Genomic DNA, 22,518 nt, shown 5'->3' on the forward strand with positions numbered 1-22,518 from the left:
CCCAAGAAATGCCTCCTGTACTATTAATGGAGAGAGGCAGCTCCTAAATGCTTTATCCCATACACTGGGTCCCCTTAAAATATCTATTGTGCGATCCCAGTTATTCTCATTATGGGTGTTATATAATTATTGACCATGGAATGGGTAAGGCCACTCTATAATCAAATGGGATAGATTACTTTGAGCAGAAAAAAGGGAGATTGGCTAGGCTTAAAATGGCCCACAAAGGGAGCGAGCCTAGTACTTACCTATGAACCTGTGAACATGTTGAATGTGAAATGATGCAATTAGAAATGACAAAAGATATTTTGATAACTATATATAGGCCTGGTGAGTTATACCTTGTTAAAAAAATTAATCTAAAGACAAGTAATTGTATACTCTAGTTAAGAAAGCAACTATAAATCTTCCCATCGCCAAACTTTGTCATAATATATAAATGATGGATACTATCAAAAAACCTTAGTAAGGTAATCAAAACGGCATCTGGAATGCATCTTTAATCTAGAGATTTACTATTGTCGACATAAAAGAACATGATAATAATAAAAATGTTGGCTTGTGTGAGCAAAGCCGTATTTACACAACGCAAGTGATTCAGAACCACATAAGGCCTTTCAAAGGCTGAACTCTTTCCCTATACACACACACACACACACACACACACACACACACACACACACACACACACACACACACACACAAACACATATCTATCTATTTATATATTTATCTATATACATAGTTATATTTATATATTAATATAGTTTAATATACATATGTGTGTGTGTGTGTGTGTGTGTGTGTGTGTGTGTGTGTGTGTGTGTGTGTGTGTGTGTGTGTGTGTGTGTGTGTTTGTAACAGTCAATATTATGTCATTATATCTGTATATACTAGTGACTCTTATGGGTGCACATCTTCATTAATTTCCACTCCTTTATAAATATAAATCACCTCTCAGCATAGTAGCAGTCATGTATGATAAATAATACTGATACCCTTCTTATATGATCTAAAAGTAAGTTTTTCTGTGATCTGTTATAACTATAACTAAACTAGAAGTTAAATATTCCTTCCAGTAGACACCAGATATAGATTCACTAATTGCTTGCCCACTGTTACATGAGATATTTGACCACATTATTTGTCCACTTTCAAAATATATCATGTCATGATCAAAATCCTTTAAATGGGTATAATATGTACTTGCTTAGCCAAATATACATGCTGTTTAAGATTAGACATTTTTTGGCTGATAGTTTTATTTGCATTAAAACTAGACCAACTGCAGTTATTATCTTTATGAAATTGTCCAATATGTGTCTGGTTAATTAAAATCACTTAATAATTCATATATTTTAATGGTTCCAAACTGAAATGTTGACAGTCAAACGGCTGAGTGCCAACAAGCTAAAAAAAATTAATAAAAGATAAATATAAAAAGAAAGACCAAAAACCCAGAAGAAGAGTGAATCTCAAACATCCCACTTCTCGTTTAAACTTCTTTTTTTGTAGGGAAGAACCCCCTGGATCCCCATTATGTGTGGTAAGCCCTACACACCCATGCACATATAGAGTATAGACCCACTCTGAGATCACCGCACCTCAGAGAAAGTGGAATATTCTGGGAAATGGCCATCTCAGACTTGGTATATGTAACTCCGCTTTTTTAGCTATTCAACCTCCAAGTTTCAGGACTTAATCTAGTAGGCCCTAACATTTCATATGGTTACCATTTCTCCTATATGCCTTTGATATGCCCTCCTGCCAGTTATCAGTCTTCCTCATTCCTCTAGTGAGTCCTAGGTCATTTGTTGTATATCAGTGACATCATGACCACTGATTCAGGATGGAGGGACCTGTAATCCAAGAATATGTGAATGTAGCTTGACATTGGTCACTAACAGAATTTCTGCCTTCCTTGCCACCTATTGCCAGCTAATGTCTTGACAGATCTTTGTCACACGATATTAAGCAGCAGCCGAAGGGTCTACACTATGGCTACAAGACACCTCAGCTCTTCATGTTGATCTTACTGCCACTGAACATATACATATATGTCAGCAGACTGTCATTATTCCCTGCAGCCTTATAGGCTCCCAAATAGCTCACCGTGCTCCTATCATTGCCACTTCCCTTGCCTGTCCTAGAGTGCAAGAGGAAGCCTTCATTAATATAGACAGACATATGTTTGTATTAAGTCTTAACCCCACCCACACATGGCTGATGTCAGCAGCAGCACCACCACACACATGCTAATAAATGCCACTGTTGCTAGTGTGATTATGTCAAGCTCATGCCCCTGGTCCTGGCTTTTCAATGTTGTGCAAGCCTCTTGTACACTATTGATCAGTTGACAAGAATCACCTCTCCCGCTCCCCATTAGGGGTGGGCTAGTGTTGGAACCCCCCATGTGAAGTTCTTATTATGTCAAACTGGCAATTCAGTTGTTGTTGTGTGGGTCATAGTCAAGGTTTTATGATTTTGTATCACAGAGCGGGTAACATATGAAGGGAGAATAATCCAATTCAGTATTGTTCCTTTAGTTATACATAAATCTGAATTGTTTCTTAACAGATCTGGTTAAAATTCAAGGATGTAATTTTTTAGGTATCTAACATTAAGTAATATCAGACTAAGTTTACAAGGATTGTGCTTGGAGTGTTATTATTGATGTAATCATTAACCCCAAAATATTTCATTTTATTTCTGAATGCAGAAAAGTGATTGCATTTTGCACTTTTGGACAAATGGATTCTACTCTTGCAAAATGTTAAGTCCCTCTCAAGAGTTTTCTTGCAATGTGACAGATTTTATAATATGTGTAAGCTATGAATTATAAAACAAACAAATCTACTTAGGTTCATAGGTTCATAGGTTCATACTAGGCTATCTGCCCTAGGGCATTTATAAGCCTAGCCAGAATGTGTTTGGCTTTCGCCACCCATTTTAAATTTATTTTGCTATGCCCTTTTTCGAGGTTAGTATACTGTGCCTCTGTCTAACAGTGACACAGAAGTGATACCCGGGGTAACCCTACGATCTCCCATCCACTCATCAAGATTCCTCTTGAAGAGAGTCAATGAGGGACTCTGCCTAACCTGGACTGGGATTTTATTCCAGAGTGAAGGGAGCCTCTGGGTTATGAATCTGTCCCTCCAGCATGTCCTATTTATTTCAGTGCTGAGGTTCAAGTCTCTCGAGCACGTAGCTCGATGGGATTTGGATTTTCTGAGGTGCAGCATGTCCATTAATTCCGGGTTGGACATGGCTTTATACGTCAGGCACAGATCGCCTCTGAACAGGCAGTATGCCACTGAGTAGAGCTGGAGTTTCTTTAACCGGGCAGCATATGGCATCTGTTTGAGCCCTTTGATCCCCTTGGTGAGGTACTTTTGGGGTCTTTCCAGTTGCTGCAGGTGTCTGAAAAGGTACATCCCAAAAGGGGCATTGTACTCAATTATGGGCCTGACGAGGGATGAGTAAAGAGGCACGATGACCTCCCCTGATCTAGATGTGAATCCCTTCATGATTAGGTGGGCTATATAAAATGTTTTTCTAACCACTTTGGCCACGTGGTTGTCAAATGAGAAATTGCTATCAACTTGGGTCCCCAGGTCCCTAATTACTTCTTCTGTACTTAATGGATTACCACCTATGTGGTAATTTGTGGGCAGTTTAAATATGTCCAAAATAAGTCTGGGCGAGATTAGTTTAAGTGTATTAATTGGTACAATGTAAAAATGAATGGGTGGTCATAGGACACTTATAGCAAATGCCATTAATTTGCAGAAAAGAGAATTAATTAAATCCATTTTTACAAAAAAGTCAAACAATGAGAATAAAAATTCATTATGATTTTAAGAGGATGGTAAACTGATGAACCCATCTTAAAATTAAATGTTGAAATTACATATTTAGAAGTAGCAACAAATTGATAGTTATGTTTGGTTAAAGAATAGTCAAATAATAAATGTCACAGCAATAGAATTTGAAACAGTTTTCAAATGTTTTACTCAAAAAAATAATTTGCAAGGCACAGCTCTTTGGATGAATCATGTAATATTTTCTTGGTTGGAGTAACATATAAAATTTGCTTCAACCAAATAAGGTTGTAATTAAGTCTGGCTAATTTTTAGCATTTGAGATACAAATGATACTCTAGCTTGTATTATGTTCTAGTTTGTACTATGTCAATAATATATCCATCATTTGGAAAAAAATAACTTCATTAAGTCATTATTTATTGATATCACAATACTTACAACTCCAATCCTTCATGCAGATGGGAAGAATTAAATCTTGCCCAGTGAAGTTTAAAGAGCATTACCAATTAAGACAAAGTGATGCTCATCCTGACTGAGTTCCTGATCTGGTCATTGCTTCAAATGCATTATGCTCTTTGAAATAGCCGTAGGAAAACTACAGACACTGGGAGTCGGAGAACTGAAATATCTGCACACATTACAGCTGTAGAACTCATGGTCACTTTATATAGGATCCATACTCTGTATTTATCTGTTATCATGTATTAACATTTCTTTCCTTTAGAAAGATTATTGTAAGCAATATAGCTTGTGTTAATCCACTTAAGTAAATCTCCACAGCTTCATAGAAATTCTTGCTCTCATAATAAAGTATTGTGTCGTATATCCAGTTACTATCTATAAGAGTGATTAGTTTTATTTAACACTGATCAGTCTGGGCTAGTTTTAAGCTCTTCCAAGATCCCTGCATTAGTTACATGACTGCACTCTACACTTAGGTCTGAGTGTACCTTAAACACTAACTCACAGGCAGTTGCTTACCTGAAAACATAAAAAAATGGCATTATTTTAAACAGAATTTATACACTTGCAGGAGCTAAGTAACAATTTAAATTACTTGTAGTCTGGAGCATTACTGGCTATATGTATGAAGTAAGAATTTGTAGGACAAAACAATCACTTTATACATCTGTGTATTTTTCTTAACAAGGATTGATTGATTTAGGCAAGTACATGCAAATTGCACTGGTAAATATAACAAGTTCTGGCACACCTCTTTACTATAACATAGGATATTTCTCAGCATAGGACTTTTAACTTACTAGCACTAAACACATACATTAAATTCACTTGATGTTTTATTAAAGAAAGAGCATGTTTTGCTCTTTACTGCTGGCCATCAGCAATGTAAAAGCCATTTCATATGCCTGACATAGAAATGGCACACTGATTTGATAGACAGTTTACTAAAAATAACTTGGTTACAGTATATAGATCCACTATTAAATCTCCTAAAGGCAAAATTGTATATTTACAAGAAATCTACTACTCCATAAGCAATCATATCAAACTTTAACCAAATTTCATTCTTGCACTCTACTACTAAACAAAGCTGTCACTCCAACCTAAATGGTTACAAGTAAGCTGGCGAGACCTTCACATAAGATGGAATTAATTGTGTTGTTTAACCATGTGAATGATTACATCATTATTATGTCATTGGAATTTTATATATATATATATATATATATATATATATATATATATCTTGTTTTGATGTGTTACCAACTGAATTCTGATGAAGTCTTTAGAATAGTTAATATGAAAGTATTTAATTTTGATTTTTGATCAAACGTGTATATACAAATCCAGTTTGGTTCTTGGTAGTATGTATATACCAGTGCTATTTGGCTGTTATGGCTTTTTTATAATGCGTCAACTATCATGTAATTATGTAGTTAATCGTATATAGTTCATCAGCTTTAATGACTAACGTTTAAGAATATCTTCTCAATCTTAGAATCTGCTTCATACATAACCTAACCTGCTACAACAGCACCTAATTTCTACCATACTCCCTAAGCCATCTTTACCTGAAATACAATTATTGTAACAACATCAGTGTAGATCATTTAAGTTACTTCAGTTCATTAGCCAGAACCATTTTATACATTAACCTATAAGTAGATTTGAATCCATAGGGGGTGGGGGTGCGAAACAACTGTTGAATACCAAGAATTGCTATGGCAATTAAAATCAAATCCTACTGCACTCCCAGGAATCAGTCATTACATTTCTATAATGCCTATATTAAAATGAAGAGCAGAAAACATATAGATTGAATGAAAAGCTCTCCTAACATCAATATTGGAATGGTTCAGCATTTTCATTAAATGAAAGTGCATACATGGTTTTACTACAAGATTTTATTTTATCTATCATAACAATTTATCTATGTAAGAAACACTTTAAAACTTTATTTTGTTTGTTGTGGAGTATGGGACATGATTACAAGAGAATGGTTGTAAAAAGGGAGATACCACAGTGCTATGTTAGTTCTGATGAAGTCTCTTTTCATTTTTATTTTATAATGAAAGCATTATACTAAAATTAAATTTGGTAGTGTTTTCCATGTCTTGTTTAAATTAAAGAACACTTTTTCGTGGAGATTCAGAAATTATTTACTCCAGGTATGAGTGCCCCTGATTACTTTGTGCACAACTGCTGGTTAATTGGTTTTATCGTGCACTTATGCTATTGATGTAATATTCTGAATGAACATATTTTCTTTCTAGTTTACCTCAAAACCCATGCCTCTGCTTTTAATAAAGTGTAGAAGTGTTGTTGCATGGTACTAAGAATCTGGTATCTATCTGTCTGTCTATCTATCTATCTCTGATCAGAAACAATTGAATCAAAACGCATTACAATTACAATTACATTTATGATCATGCCACTTCTAACATTAAAAAACTAAAATAAAACAAAAAGCACTTGGAGGTCAGGGCCCCACACATTCTGCTCTTAAATAAGTGAAATGCACTAAATTCTGCTAATATTTGACCTCCCCAAGTTCATCTATAGGATAATTCAATGTAATTCTCCAAGGACCATATGTATATTGAAATCTCAGCTGTGACATAAGCATCCTGTGGTGAAAACAGCTGCAACTGTAGATCAATAGATGGGTAGATAGATATAGACACACAAAACACACGCACACACACACACACACACACACACACACACACACACACACACACACACACACACACACACACACACACACAGTGGAGAATATCAGTATGGAGTTATGTTGTATGAACATTTGACACTCAGACTCAGGAGCCTGTGAAATTCAGTTTAGTGGCTCTGTTGGTTTGTTGTCATGTTATTCTCATATACCAGTATTTCAGTCAATGCATAAGTCTGCTACCTGTGACCTGGTAAAATGCAAAATAGTGCTATCTCTAGTCTGCATCTGAAGGCATTTTTATGTCTCCATAAGCCTGTCAGTAATTCACAGAATTGTCTCAATTCATTTCAAATGACTACTCTGTCAAGGGAGATTTAAGGCCATCCTTTGCACCTTTAAACATACACCTGTTCAAACCAGTATTATACAAAGCAAGGCTTTTCTAGAGAGTCTTTTCTTTAAATTATAACCCTCAGAAATAACCACTTCTGTTTCCAAACGTATATCTACATTAACTTTAAACTTTGATTATTTACACAATGGACTGTTTGAATTTATATGTACTAGAGGATCAGATTAAAAATAAGTACATTAGGGCACCCTATTGTTGATGCTTATATACTAAATCTACTTCAAAAGATCTGAGTTATCTGACAACTGCAGACACATACTAGAACTTGATAGAATTATAAAGAATAAAATCTTAAATTATATGTATGATAATGATGTAGCCCGAAGGACATTATTTGAATTTATTAATTAATGGCTTAACAGATTAAAAGAAAACGCTGCTATCAGTAATCAAGATAACAAAAAATTAAATGGAGATAAGAGTAAGAAAGTTAAAAATAAAACAAATATAAGCACAGTAGGTCATTCAGCAGTCATTTCAAAACACACAGAGAGAAAGATGCCTGAATAAGAAAAACGAAGGTACAAGAAACAAGATATTAAAATTGCCACTTTTTCTAATTCTCACTCATTGATAATAGAAAATGTAAGTGGCCTGTCAACTGATAAGGAAAACTTCTAAGCAGATGATTCTGATCCAACTCAAGTTCAGTGCAAAAAGAATAAATTCATTTCAGAAATCCCCCTCAACAACAAACTTCCTTAAATGTTTAGGTACAGAATGAAGAAACAGTGATAAATTCAATCAAAGGACATATGGAACACAATAGAGAGAGTAAGGTACCACCAGAGTATAGAAGTGTATAACCTAACATTGTTATAAAAACAACAATCAATGACAGATCAGTTATCTAGTATAATCCTGAAGAAAAGTAATATGCCAATTATAGAAACTGATATTGAAAAAGATAATCTTTTTAGGGCTAAGGAATTCACCCAAAGCATAATACAACAATAGACTAGAAGACAGCAGGGATAGGAATAGAAAAAGAAACAGATGCACACATGATGTTGGCCTTGATGGCTAGCATAATGAAATAATAATGAAGAAATTAAAAAAAAACATGCACTAGGAGGATACAAATACATCAGAAATGAAATTCTTTTATTCAGTGACTCTATGATTTACCAGGCTATATGATGATTTAGTAGTATACGTAAAATAATATCTCAGTTTTGGCATTTGTATGTCTTAAATCGATTGATATCAGCTAGTTGACTCCATAACTAACTACTATTTAATTGCTACTCATGCTGAATGAAGTGACTTACACCATACACTCTTAAATTATATGAATAATATAACTGAAAAATTGTAAGAATCATAAACAGACTTTGTCTGTGAAATTATACCATCATCAAAACAGTCATATTATCTATTTACAAAAGCACACATCTTTAATCACTGGCAAAGGAAATTCTGTTTAGTGGACAATGTTAAATTAATAGTTTATTGGGAAGACTATATACATGATCACATATTCTATGCAACTGATAGATTACATCTAAAACAGTGTAGATGAACATTTGTACTTAGCACACACAAAACCAAATTTACATTCAAAAATGCAATACATTAGCAGTAGTCACAGAAGTCCCAATACAGCTCGAAAACATTACTGCTGCAATGCTGAGAGTCTTGGGGATAAATTTGATGTGCTAAGGGGATTAATATATACTGAAAATTATAACATTATTACTATTGTTAAAACATGGAATACAGAAGGCCAACACTTATACAATTTCACCAAATATGAAAATTCAAGAATGAACATCAAATGAGGTGATGTGAATTCATGTGTCCACAAGACAACATCATACTTTTTTACTGAAAATTTTCAGATGAGCTTGAAGGGATTATAGTTCAAATACCTGATCCTTGTAGGAACGCCACACCCTGAAAATGTCCTGAAGAAATGCCCTCCCTTTTTAATACCTTCTTTATCAACTCCATTACTGACATTACAGCAAAATTCTCACAAATTACTCCATTTGTCACACATCCACATATAGATCTCCCACCACCCGTCCCCTAGTTACACCCAACACTCACAAAAACCCAATACCCACCCCTTTTCTACCTTTACCCTAAAACCCAGCCCAACCTCAACTATAAAATAATTACTACTAAAGCTAAAACCTTGTTCCAATGTCCCTGATGATTTACTCTCAGAATATCTAAAAATTGCTGCTGACAGTATCTCTTACCCCATAAGGATATTCATAAATGGGTCCATCCTTGAGTCCTATGTTTCCAAAAGACCTTCAGCCATCCTGTCCATAAAGGTGGTAATAATATTGACATTACTAACTTCCGACCCATTGCAATTCTTTCTCCTATCTCCAAAATCTTAGAAAAATGCATTAATAATTCAACTTCTCTGCTATCTTCTAGACAAGCAATTATTTCACCCTCACAACATGGCTTCAGACCTGGCCATAGTACTACAACTACCCCTTTCTCCTTTATGGATACAGGAAACAGAGCCCATGATGCTGGCAAAATTGTCTCTGCACTCTTCCTTGACCTATCCAAAGCTTTCAACACTGTTTCTCACCATTTACTCATCACCCAACTCCCTAAGATCACTTTCCCTCCATACATTAAACTTGTTCTCTAGTTACTTAAATGAAAGACAATAGGCTGTCAGATGGCAAAACTCCATCTCTTCTTTCCTTAACACCTCCACCAGCATTCCCCAAGGATCCATACTTGGACCAATCCTATTAGCATATTCATAAACAATTCCACTCATCACTATCTTAAGGATCTGTCATTCAGTATGCAGATGACTATACTATTGTCTATTCTGCCAACTCTACCTCTGACTTACTTCTACTAACTCAAAGGGCCTTCTCCTCCACTGAATCCTGGATGCACAACAACTACCTAGCCCTGAAATAAAACCAAAGTCATACTTTTCACCCCTATAAAAACAGGCCCCTTAAACAAAACTGAGTTCACTATCTTTTCTCATAATAAGTCTTTAATAGAAGACATCAACCACACAAAGCTCATCGGAGTCATTATTGGCGAACACATGAAATTCCACCTGCATATACAACATAGCATTCACAAAACAAATCTTAAACTTTGAATCCTTTATAGACTTAAGAACTTCCTAAGCCCATTCACAAGAATAACCCTAGCCACAACATACCTACTAATCTCTCTCATCTACAGTGCCCCTCTACTTACCAGTATCCAAAGTTCTTCTAAATCCAAACTTGAAACATGCTACAGTAAAATTGCTCGCCTACTTGCAACTAACCAAAGCCCACAAAAATACTCTTCAAAACCCAACACTGTCCTGCCCTGAGCTCTAAATTCAACTACTACCACCCAAACAGGCCCCTTAGATCAGGAAATCAGAAGCTCTTGCAGGTTCATAAACCTGACCTCCCAACTGGCCAGCTTCTTTACTCATTCCCAATAGCCAAGAACTGGAATGCTCTGCCTCTATCCATTAGAACAATTCAAAATCCCACCTACTTCAAAACTTACCTTCATAATCACTTTTCCTCATGCTGGAGGTGTACTTGCATCAAGCCCCCCTAGAATATGTATGCCACCCTATTTCTTGTCAACACTGTTTATGTGTGAGATAGTATTACTGTATAAAGATTATAGACACAGTAAGGTATGTAGATCCTTACTTTATGCTGATTGTTCAGATTATACTATTGTTCAGATTATACTTTTGTACATTTCACTCATAGCTTTTCTCTACACTTTGTATATACTTTTTCTTTGTAATTTCAATTTTGTAATTCAAACTGTTAATTTCTTGTACTGTGGAGCTTGTCTCCCCAGGCCTCCATTGAAAATGGGTTATCTTGGCCCAGTGGACTTTCCCAGTAAACTAAATGCAAATAAAATAATATAACTAAATAAATAAATAAATAATAGACCCAGAAAAGCACTCAGAACATTTATCAGATGTGAGTAAAAAGTTAAATATGAAAAATCCTTATTCTTATAGGAGATATCAATTATCTGAAAATTCTATGGACAACATTTTTTAACAAAACATGTTATGAAATTAGCTTGCAGACATTCCCAGAAATTCATTAAAGGGCCTGAAGGGAGTCAGGCCCTGTTCCCACAATGCAGTAATTTGTTATTCAGAGACATGTTAGCTGCAGTGAGGTAGGACCTCATTATCAATACATTCCCACATCTCTAAATAACAGTACTGCAAAATGCAGATCATTGTTAATCAGAAAGTCGCAGTGGTAAACTGCTGCTCACTTGGGCACTGGCAGTCCATCCCCACAATTATTCTCCCATACACACACAGGCACATATTCAAACTCGAACATACACACACACACATGCATGCAAACTTTTACATTTACGATAACTGCAGCAAATTAATGACTTTGAAAATGTTCTCTTCCTTCGTGATTTTTGACTCGGACTTCACGTGAACACCTTTTTTTTACATGACCCACCTGCATCAAGAGGTTTTGTTTTTTGACCTTGGATGTTTTAAACTTTTTCTAGCAACAACACACTCCTATCCTGGAGTAGTCAGGCTAACAAATTCCTTTTATAGTCATTAATGTGCCTCTAACATGTCTCTGCTCCAACAACACTTTCTTTTGTTACATATTAAAAGAATGCAGTTAAAACACAACAATAACTTTAGCTTATGAACCTGTATTTCTTCACAGTCCTGCATACAATTATATTTGCTTTTTAACAATTACATTATGGAATCATTAGTGAAACTGAAATTAATATACATTTTAATAAGCTGATTTTATTTCATAACAGTTTTTCCCCTTTGACACTATTAGTGTCATACAATACATGTAATTATATATTATATATATATATATATATAAATAATTTTTTTTTAACTTGATAAAATAAGCTTTAGCATAATAATAATTATTATTATTTGTTAAAATAGAACTGTCATTTATTGGTATGTGCAATGGCATTTTATGTGCAGGTGAAGTTAAACATCTTGTAATTACAGCCTTTAGAATAGAAAATACCAAAATGATTACAAATATAATAGAAAGTACAATGACAATACCCTGGATTATGCTAGTTTTAAAGTTACCAAAAATATTGTCCAACCATTTAAAAGTGTCCATTGTTTTGATGTGCTGTCTAAATTTTTAGCCCTTTGCTCTATGAAATTTGTCATTTGTTTTGTTTATCATGATAGTCACTAATATATGAACAGCAATGACTCCCTATGAGGGCACATGGTCCCCCTTTTGCAGCAAGCATTATATCAAGTGTCATTCCATTTTGTAACACCACAGTTTGCATTTTAGTTATTTTTTGATTTGCCATTCTGATGTAATACAAAGTTTTGTTGGCTACTCTTTGTAGAATTTGAGCAAGCATGGTGATTTTAAACATTGTCCTTTGCACTCTATACCCAGGATTAAAGACGAAAAATACTTCCACTGCCCAGTGGATTGCTCACTTATTTTTTAGTCTACCTGCTGATGGGCTTTTGAAATGCTGAATAGCATGAGTAATGTAGTCCACAAAGCAACATCCAGACCAGTTTGTAGGCAAACAGGGGAAGGCATGATTACCGCAGATGTAGTAACGGTCCCTTATTATGCCCATGGCATGCCTCCAGTCATAGTTTTTAAGTGCAAAGAGTCTAACACACTTCTATACCTGGTGTCATTACATTTGCTTTTTTCTACTGTTACAGTCCCATTTTGGGCATAACATGTGTCCCCATGATGTGTGGTTGCAAGTTGAAGAGACACAACCTTTGAAAAATCAGTTACATTACACGAGGTTAGACTGGTGTTATTAAGGTCTTTTTTAAATGACACCTGTGATGCAGGGATTGGAATCATAGGAATTTCTGCCGTAGAATGATGAGGTACTGTATATGCAAACATATTCAACAGTTGGTTATATTTAGATTTATGGCATATTGCTGAAGAACCAGCAAGAAACTATTTTTTTTTAACCATTTATAGAAGGAAACAGCAGAAAAAAAATAAGGGTACCTGTTGTCACTGGATTTATCATGGACTGCTGCTGAAGTTGACTTTTTACTGGGCAGATGATTTATTTGTCACACCTTGATTTCCCTCTGTTGGCTGCAATGATTTGTCTGGGGTCCCCACACAGCAGGTCTTTTTGAAATTAGATGAATGGATCCACATTGGTAGTCTTGCACAGCAAACAGCAGTCAGGGTCATTAGCAGTATTTGAAAAAGATCCTATTACCTCTGGCTGAGGCCGTTGTTTTCTTTTTTGGAAACTTTTGATGTAAACCCAATCACGCAATTGTAGTTGATGACAAGGCTGGTCAGGAGGCTTGGGTAATGCTGCTCTTACTGTTTGATGATACTGATGCAAAATACGAATCAAGTTTTTACAATATGAAATCATGGCATTATTTGACAAGGTTAAATCGTCATTTTCTATGGGAGTGGTAGCTGGAAGGGCCATGGATCTTTCCATTAATATTTTATATGGAGTCAACTTCCTGGTGGCAGTTAGTGAGGCCCTCATAATCATTAATGCTAAGGGAAGGGCTTTGGGCAACTTTAAGTGGGTTTTAGCATAAATTTTTGAAATTTTATTTTTAAGGGTCCTGTTTACGCTTTTCACTAATCCAGATGACTGTGGATGGTTGGGACAGTGAAGACTCAACTTAGTATTGAAAATTTTACACAATTTTTTTACTAATGAATTATTAAAATGTGTTTTCTGGTCACTGTTGATAGTACAGGGTACACCAAATTTTGGTATATAATCATACATATGTTTTTTTACAACTGTAGCTGCATCAGCTTTGCGACATGGGTAAGCTTCCACCCATGCTGAGAACATACACACTGCCACTGAAATAAATTGTAGATTGCTAGTCCTTGGCATCTGGATGAAGCTCAGCTGCACATTAACAAAAGGTCTCCAGGGTGGTGGTAAACATGCAGTCTTACTGCTGGCATTTTTACTAGCATTATACCCTTGACATATACCACACTGATTTACATACTGAAGTATCAAAGAGGAGAAATGAGGTGCATATCAACTTTGGGTAATTTGATTAAATAAAGCTGTCTTACTTGGATGGCCTGGTAGATGATATGCACTTACCAGGTAAGGTAGCAAAGAGGCAGGTGCCACCAGTTGGCCGTCCAGATGTCGCAATATGCCATCAGAAAAATTTTATGCATTCATCTTTGAGCCACCTCTGAACTTTTTCCTGTGATGCTTCAGCTTGAAAAGCTGTCAACATTTTAAAATCAAACACATCATTCCTGTTGTAGTTTGTTATAGTCAACATACACAGACTTTTACAACATTCTACTACTGCTTGTTTAGTAGCTTGGTTTGCTAAATTACCATTTTTTATAATATCTATACCTTTTTGATGTACACAACATTTGATTACAGACAGTCTCTTAGGTAGCAAAAGTGCATCAAACAATGATTTTATGTACTCTGAATTTTTAATTTGATTTTCTGAAGAGGTCAAAAACCATCTCTCTTTTCAAAGTTGCCCAAAATCATGTACCGCCCCAAAAGCATAACGGCTGTCTGTAAAAATATTGGCCACCTTGTCTTTGGCTAATGCATAAACATTTTGCAAAGCCACTAATTCAGCTATTTGAGTAGAGTGAACACCTCTAATCTTTGTTGCAACAATATTGTTTCTTTGGTGCGGACAGCTACTCCTGCAGTCAGTTGCCCCCTTTGATTTTTTTTCACAGGAACCATTCACAAACAAGTTCAGGTCAGCATTGGATATAGGAGTGTCCTTTAAGTCCTTTCTAGGAGAAACCAAATAGTTAATTACACACACACACACAATCATGCTCTTTACCATCCTCAGCAGTAGAGAACAGAGATGCAGGATTTAGAACAGGACAGCTGATCACAAAAACAGATGGATCAGAAAGAAGTGTGCGTTTATATTTAGTTAGACGTGCAGTCGAGAGTAGTTGAGTTTGCATTTTAAGCAAAAGAGATGATACAGACTGAGGAGCAGCTACTGTGAGATCATGCCCGAGCACCAGCAATTGTGCAAGATTAAACAGAATGGCAGCAGCAGCAACTGCCCTTAAACAGGGTGGAAAACCTTTTGCAACAGAATCAAGTGCTGTGCTGTAATAAGATAATGGATGATAGCTGCCCCATGTTTCCGTGCAAGTATCCTTGAGCAAATTCATTTTTTTCATGGCAGAATAAAATAAAAATCTTATCATAGTTTGGTAACCCTAAAGCTGAGGCAGTAGCTAAAACTTGTTTCAAATTTTGAAATGAATTTTCTTCTTTACTATTTCAAATAGAGGCTCTGGTGCATCCTGCTTTAAGAGATTTTTCAAGGATTTGGCAATTTCTGCATAGTTAGGGATTCACTGTCTGCAGTATCCTGTCATACCTAGGAAAGGTCTAAGCTGTCGCTAAGTAGTCAGATGTGGGGCCTTAGATATTGCCCCAATACAAGATGGTAATACCTGCCTGCTTCCCTGAGATATTAAATGACCAAGATAATGTACTTGAGGTGACCACAATTGCAGTTTTTCTCTAGACACCTTGTGTCCAATTTTGCAAGGATAGTCAGAAGATGCAGGGTGTCCTCCTGACATTGCTGAAAAGAATGTGATGCTATTAATAAATCATTTATGTATTGTACTAACACAGACCCACCCAGAAATGTCATATTTTCCAAATCTTTTTTTAGAATTTGAGAAAATAATGAAGGAGATTCAATATATCCTTGTGGCAACCGTGTCCAGGTATATTGCTGTCCCTGATAGGTAAGAGCAAACAGAAGCTGACTGTTAGGGTGAATAGTTATAGAAAAGAATGCTGAACATAAATCTGTTATAGAAAAGCACCTAGCTGTAGGTGGTATGCAACTCAGTACTGTTGCTGGTTGTGGAGCAACAGGAACAGTAGGCAATACTGCGTAAATTTACAGCCCTTAAATCTTGTACAAATCTATAAGTATCTTTTTTTGGCTTTTTTACTGGAAAATAGGGGTATTATGTGGGGTTTTAGCTGGTATTACTATTTTTTGCTGTATCAGAGACTGAATTACAGGTTTGATTCCCTGCTCTCCTTTTGGCATTAGTGGATATTGTGGAACTCTAGGGAGAGGTTTTGATGGGTTTAATTTTATTTTTAATGGTTTTGCTGACTTTACTATACCTACTTCATTTGCATGTTTAGCCCACAAGTTGGCAGGTGCCTGCTGTAGTAATCTTTCATCTGCCTGTATGCTTTTAACAGGCTGTTCCTCAGCTTCTGCTAATTCCCCTCTGATTCTGTCAGAACATCCAGATACACCCCTTCTGGGGTACAGTAAATATTACAACCCAGCTTGCATAACAAACCTCTTTCTAGCAAATTTACTGGTACAGTAGTACTCAAAAGAAAATAATGCTTTTCTTTGATCAGACCTAAAGAAATGGGGATGAGTTTTGAAACAGGATATGTAACAGTAGCATTTGTCACTCCGACTGCCTTTACTTTATGCTTTGAGACTGGTATTTGACTATCTGAAGTAATTTTTAACACTGACCTAGTGGCTCCAGTGTCCCCTAAAAATGGGATTTCCTTTAAATTTATTTTTATGTTAACGTAAGGGCCTTTTTGATTTATTGTCAGTAGCGGGTTAAGATTTACTTTTGTTTTATTTTCTGGACCTAGTCAGTATGGGGATTTCTGACTCCTTCCAATCTGAGGAGGTGGTGGAGGAAAAACTGAATTATTATAACTTGGTTGCCATTTAGTCCAAGTATCTTGGACTCTCTGCATTTGCCTGTGTGGGCACTCCCCTCTCCAATGTTCTGCTTCTCCACAATTGAAGCAAGATGTGTTAGATGAAGCCGGAGAGCCACTGCCTGCTTGTTTTTGCCAACCAGCTGCACCTTGTTCCCCAAAGCCAGCACTTTTACTAAATCTTTTAGCAATTCCTCTACACCTTCCCCTGCTACTGCTTTGACCCCTTGGGTTTTCCAGCTGCCTGATTTGTAAAGTTAACTGCTTATCCTCAGTATCGTTTGTCCATTTCTCCTGATACTGTGTACAGTGATTTGCAGCACTTAATAAAGGCTCTAAGTCCTTTCCTTGCCGGTCTATGAGCACTTGCTTTATTTGATTTTGTACAGTGGTTTGCAGACCCTGGACAAAGGCTGCTGCAATAGCTGGCTCAGCTTGCTCTTCTGGGTCTGGTATTCCCGAATGTATAGCAAATACTGTTTTAAGGAAACTCAAATAGTCTGCAGGGGGCTTCCCCTTTATTTTGTCTACATGCCTATATTTCAGACCAATCAGTGCTAACTTGACACACATCTATAATTTTGTTTAACAATGATGTCCATTTATCTGTTAACACATTCCCTGTGAGAGTGAAATCTGCTATCTCAGCTTTTTTCAGTAACTGCTTCCTTATTTCATCTGAAGTAAAAACCCTAAGCAGTTGATTTAAATCTGTCAAAGTAGGATTGTAACATTGTATTATAGTTTTTAATACCTCTTTGAATTTTAGTGGATCTTCTCTAATATTTAGAAAATCTTTGGACATAGTATGCAAATCAGCAGACGTCCAAGGACGATGAACAAGTTCTCTATTGTTAGCCCCCAGAATTTTTCTGAGAGGTGCCAAGAGATCTCCTCCAGAGGTTGTGATCTCCTGTTGTACCTTGTCATGTGAGTATGCATGGTCAGATACAAGAGTGTCAAATACTAATGCCCCTGTTGAGGAAGTAGAAGCTATCTGAGAAGGATAGGAAGAATAACACCCCACCTTGACTGCAAATGCCTGCTCAGAAGATGAAGATTGAACAGGGGAACTAGTCTGAGATGTACCAGTATCATGCAAACTGAGTGTCCAATGGACCAAAAGGTAGGGGTCTGAGAAACAACAGAGTCTTGTACAAGATGTACCCATACCTGCACATGGGCCTATATTAGATTATCGAAGTTTCAGAACTTGGAACACCATATGGTCGACACCATATGATCGAAGTACTGAAACTTCAAAAATCTAAAAAAAAAAAAATTAAAAACATAATAAACAAGGGGGGCAAGCACCCCTGCACCTCCCACATGGGAGGCTGCACCCACCACATCCCCCACTACTTAAATCTACCAACTCCAAGATCGTGTTACAGCATAGCAAAGGGAAATCTTCCCTTTCCGCACCATACTCAATTGAAGTGCGATCTCGGAGTTGGTATATTTAAGTAGCAGGGGGTGTGGAGGCACAGCCCCCCCATGTGGGGGGTGCAGGGGGGGGCCTGCACCCCTGCTTAAACAAATTACTTTTGTTTTTTTTTGTTTTTTATTTTTTTTTAGATTTTTGAAGTTTCAGTACTTCGATCATATGGCACCGACCATATGGTGTTCTAAGTTCTGAAACTTTGATAATCTAATATAGACCCCCTACTCATATGGGGGGTGGGGGTAAGCAGCTACTGGAGGATTATCATCCTCTTTAGAAACTTCGGCTTTTTGACCATCCTCAGTTTGTTCCAAACCTGCTGTGACAGGATAAAGGGATCCCTTTTTACTGGTCTGTACTGCCCTTTTGACCTCTTTTACCTGCTGCAACAATTTCTTATTAGCATCCTGCAACCCTCTTGATGCTGACTCTTTTTGCCTTTTAAGTGCTTCAATTTACCAATAATAAAATGCTGCCATTTGTTCCTGACTTACTTTGCTTTTCTTTTCTTCCAAAATACCTTTTTAATGTCATCAATTTAGTCTTATCATAAGTTCCATTTAATGGAAATACTCCACTAGAACAATTCTTAGTAAGCTGAAACCAGTCAAGCAAATACTTACAACTTTCTAATAGTTAAAATACATAAAATATGCAGGTGTTCCCTTTTCAGGGATTTTATCTTGCTTGCTTACCTTTGCTCCCATTTTATAAATAAAGAAAATGTTAGGCTTACCTTACAAATCCTGGATCCTGGCAGTTCCAAGGCAGAAAATAACTGTAGTGATCCACACACCATACAGGGAGGGAAGGGTAGGAATTCTGTCAGGGTGCAACAACAGATGAGAGGAGAGATTTTGAACAGCCTTTTCCCTCAGCACCCCCCTTGCTTTTGCCCTAGCGTGAGCTCAAATGTTACGGCTCCAGCATTGCAATCGGGATAACAGGGCAACTAGGTACTGTGTCCAGAACTGACCACTCTTTTGGACCCTCTGGGGGTACTCCCATTCAATCACACGTATGTCCTAACATGCTATGGGCTCATGAATTTATTTAAACAGTTTACAGTCTATGTTCCAATCATGCTATGGGCTCATGAACTTGTTTTACCGTTATCGTTAACTTTTAACTTTTTCACTTTTTTTTTCCTCATCCATTCATACATTGACAGAATAAAATATCTCACATACCTCTTACATTTCAATCCTGAGGGTACCGCCCTCGACACAAGGCACCTCCTTGTATTAATTTGTCCTTTACTGTATCTGCACATACATTTACTATTCTCATTTCCTGTGGGGTCCTCCCACTAGCAACAACTTTCCTGTGGGATCCTCCCACTATTACTTTGTATACCTTACAAACAAATCAGTCAAACAAAAACACAGTCACTCACTTATTCTACTTTTGCTAAAATTGTGTAAAAGAGAAAAAAAAAACATACCAACCCTTTTTCCCTTAGAAAACAATTTCCCTGCCAAGGCTAGTATGTTTGCACACCCTGAATAGCAGCACATCTGAGTATCTGATGATTCCATACAGTGTAGAATTCACAAAAAAATCTGTGATGGGCCCTGTTCCAAAACTGCCTTGCAGCTATACCAAAGTTCATATCCAGAGCATGGCACCACAATGTTAAAGTCATAAATAAATAACATTAAGAATTTACCTTATATGGCTTTAGTCAAGAACAACACTTTAGGATGTGCAAACAAAAAATTTTATTTACAGCCCTGGGAGACAATTTCCATAACACTTGGTAAATTAGTCTTTCTGAGCAAAGAAAAACTGCATCTTTTATATACCTTTTTATTAAATCATGCATGCAAACTTTTACATTTACAATAACTGATACAAATTAATGACTGAAAATGTTCTCATCCTTCATGATTTTTGCCTCAGACTTCACGTGAACACCTTTTTTTATATGACCAACCTGCATTAAGAGGTTTTGGATGTTTTAACATTTTTTCTAGCAGCAACACACTCCTAGATCAGAGGAGTCAGGTTAACAAATTCCTTTTACAGTTGTTAATGTGCCTCTAACATGCCTCTGCTCCTATGACACTTACTTTTTTTAGTTACATATTAAAATAATGCAGTTAAAACACAGCAGTAACTTTAGCTTATAAACCTGTATTTTTTCACAGCACTGCATACAATTATATTTGCTTTTAACAATCACATTATAGAATCATTAATGAAACTAAAATTAATATACATTTTAATAAGCCGATTTTATTTCATAACATTAGTGTCTAGTGCTTCCCTACCCTGATACCCATACCAATGCCATTGCAGTGGTGGCTGCCATGAAGTGAGGTATTGCCAGCAATGCCAGGAGAAGTAGGGCAGTGGATGTGTAACATATGCCAGCACAGCTAGCTGGAATTTTGTAAATAATTATATGTCATTTGTATATCAAACTGATTTGTACAGATGCTTGTGTTGAAAAACATATTTGTAAAGCTGTTTGTGTTAAAAAATATACCAACAGTGTGGTCTGCTGGACAGAAAAATAAATATACATGTATTATTTTAACTGTTTAGATGTATATATTATAACAGAATATACTGGAAGAGAACAGGTTAATCCCAAACTTTGAAAATCGTATGAAATTAAATTACCTAGCTCAGGCCATAAAGACGGTATCTTACAGTTCTCAATGCAGCCAGAGACAAAATATCTGCACTAGAAAGCTTCCTGCATTGCCATTGGGGTTAGCTAATTGCTACTCAGGAAGGCTGGAGGTTTGAAATTATGTTATGACTTCCAGGAGCTACAGCAGATCTTAGTAAGGCTGTTTGTGTATTATTGGCACATATGTGCTAAATCTTGACAGCTTCTTACCAAGGGGAAAAGCATGGGAACCAGAAATCAGATGACCAGATGTATGCAGTGTCATTCTGTAATCCATCAATAAAAATAATGTTTAAAACTAGGTGAGACTGAAGTCTCAGAACAGTCTGTATTTGTAACCTGACAAGGAAGGACCCCTCACCTACTACATTTTGCTTTGCTTTAGTAAGTAACCAAGGAATAATAATTCTTTAGAACAGTCAGGAAAATATAGTGAGATTAGTTAAGTGTTGTTTTTCTTTAACTGTGTGAACCTGTGTTATTTTTAATATTTCCTGTGTCTGAACCTCTAGTGTTTATTGTAAATAGATATTTAGTATTTTCATGTTCTTTTACTATTTATTATTAAACATACTTAAACGTTTCATTGTAGCAGGTTCTTTAGAAAATATCTTAACTTTTGAGAATACTTACATATATTGGGTGACACTGTGACCACTCCTGGAAGTCTTACTGCATTGGCCAAACACTACAATTTGTGTTAATATTAATTTCACTCAGTATAATTGGGTACCTTTGCAAGAGCCTTAGAGTAGCTAGTTGGAGGATTCAGGTTCTTTGATTACTGGCCCAGACTGGGGACATCACAGTGGCACTTTAGTAATTGGTGTTTAGTAATTCCACCTCACCCAGAACCCTGTACCAATGTTGTTGCAGTTATCACACTTTAATAATATGTATCCATGTTGGCTAGTATTCCCCCCTCCCACATCCCTGTACTGCTGCTGGTGCTTTTAAGGCACTTAAAAATAATATACTCTGGTGATCAGTGCCTCCCCCACTCCCAATCCCCATACTGTTCTCTGTGCCATTAGACACTTCATGGATGAGTTATCTCTGATATCTACTAGCTCCCCCCACCCACAATCTCTGTAGCTGAACACAGCCTTTGGGTGTGTTTAGTACTACAACATGGTGTTATATAATTAATTCTGGACTTCTGTTGAGATTATATCCAATAGTGTCTATCTGGCACTCCCATCATCCAACAATTTCCTTTCTGGTCAGCAGATTAATCTGTATGATACTGTCCTTCATCACACATGAGTGAAATACATTGATATTCAGCAGCTCTTCTTCGCTTGCATCCTAGAACATGGAGACCTCAGT

This window comes from Protopterus annectens, chromosome 4.part0 (assembly GCF_019279795.1).
Source record: "Protopterus annectens isolate FY-2018-M chromosome 4.part0, PAN1.0, whole genome shotgun sequence".
NCBI classification, from domain to species: domain Eukaryota; kingdom Metazoa; phylum Chordata; order Ceratodontiformes; family Protopteridae; genus Protopterus; species Protopterus annectens.